This window comes from Sinocyclocheilus rhinocerous, unplaced genomic scaffold, assembly GCF_001515625.1.
Source record: "Sinocyclocheilus rhinocerous isolate Xijiao unplaced genomic scaffold, SAMN03320098_v1.1 scaffold1655, whole genome shotgun sequence".
Lineage (NCBI taxonomy): Eukaryota > Metazoa > Chordata > Actinopteri > Cypriniformes > Cyprinidae > Sinocyclocheilus > Sinocyclocheilus rhinocerous.
Genome location: NW_015655597.1, coordinates 830,601 through 831,519, shown reverse-complemented (window position 1 = coordinate 831,519; position 919 = coordinate 830,601).

The window sequence follows — 919 nt, the reverse complement described above, 5'->3', positions numbered from 1 at the left end:
TATCTATCTATCTATCGTCTGTCTGTCTGTCTGTCTGTCTGTTTATCTATCTGTCCATCCGTCCATCTTTCATAAATCCATCCATTCATCCATTCATCCATCCAACATAAGCCTCAATGGATTGCAAAAATAATGTTTTCAAAAAAGTTTGCCAGAACAGTCCCCCGCCTTCCATTGGTTGGAGCAACAAGTAATCCCGCCCCCAAATCACACTACCGGTTTTATGTTTAAATTTTACATTTTTTATTGTCTTATTCTGTGATTGGGACACAATAAGCACAAAAAACAGCATATAAAAACATCAACGGAACTATCACAATGAATATTCTGGTGTGAGATTTGGACTTCTATCAGTTGTAACAGATCCACTGGAAGAACAGGCTGTGTGTCTGTGTGTATCAAGAAAGGAGGAAAGGCTCTCAAGCGGTGCACAAAGACTCTGCCAAAACATCCCTGCACGTGGGGATGATTGCTGGGATTAGGAGTTTTTACGAGAGCAAACGAGTCATAAAACATACTGAAACATACTGGTCTGTTTCATAATAGGGCATCAGACCTTTTAAACACAAGTAAATAACTGTACTTCTGCTTCTTGCTGTCACTGAACGTTATTATGGTCTTGAATTTTTTTCTTTCTTGGAAAAAATGCACATTACAGCCGTCACCTTGTTAGCACAAAGTGTATAGGTGAATTTGGGTGAATATGGTTTCTGTGGGCATTTTATGTCCTGGGTTATAAACATGTTTCACCTTTTTTCTTAAAACATGTAAATCCACTATAGAAATATATACTGTATGTATACATGTTTTTGATTAAAATGATTTCTATAAATTTTTACACAAATTATGACAGAAATTTAATGTTTTTTTTTTTTTAAAGTCAACAAAAGACCGAAAGTGCTTATATAGCTAAAGAAAC